Source organism: Podarcis cretensis (assembly GCF_951804945.1).
Source record: "Podarcis cretensis genome assembly, chromosome: 2".
Classification (NCBI taxonomy): Eukaryota; Metazoa; Chordata; class Lepidosauria; order Squamata; family Lacertidae; genus Podarcis; species Podarcis cretensis.
In genome coordinates, this window is record NC_137171.1 from 36,484,405 (window position 1) to 36,485,287 (window position 883).

Consider the following 883-nt stretch of genomic DNA (forward strand, 5'->3'; position numbering starts at 1 on the left):
TTAGGGAAGTGCTGGGTGAGATCCCATGGACAGTAATACTAAAAGGAAAGGGAGTTCATGATGGCTGGGAGTTTGTTAAGAGGGAGATAGTAAAAGCACAACTTCAGGCAATACCAATGAGACGGAAACATGGAAGGTGCCTAAAGAAGCCAGGGTGGCTATCTAAAGAACTTTTAACTGAATTAAGATTAAAAAAGGATGTGTACAAAAAATGGAAAAGGGGGGAAACCACCAAAGAGGAATTCAAACAAATAGCCAGCACGTGTAGACACAAAGTCAGAAAAGCTAAAGCACAGAATGAACTCAGGCTTGCTAGAGAGGTTAAAAGCAACAAAAAAGGCTTTTATGGGTATGTTCGTAGCAAAAGGAAGAACAAAGAAACCGTGGGGTCACTCAGAGGAGAAGATGGTGAAATGCAAACAGGGGACACAGAAAGGGCTGAACTCCTCAATGCCTTCTTTGCCTCAGTCTTCTTCGATAAAGAAAACAATGCCCGACCTGAAGAATTTGGAGCAAATGATTCAGCAGAGGAAACACAGCCCAGAATAACTAAGGAGATAGTACAAGAATACTTGGCTAGTTTAGATGTATTCAAGTCTCCAGGGCCAGATGAACTGCATCCAAGAGTATTAAAAGAACTGTCAGATGTGATCTCAGAACCACTGGCAGTCATCTTTGAGAATTCCTGGAGAACAGGCGAAGTCCCGGCAGACTGGAGGAGGGCAAATGTTGTCCCTATTTTCAAAAAGGGGAAAAGAGAGGACCCAAATAATTACCGCCCAGTCAGTCTGACATCAATACCAGGGAAGATTCTGGAGCAGATCATTAAGCAAACAGTTTGTGAGCACCTAGAAAGGAATACTGTTATCACCAATAGTCAGCA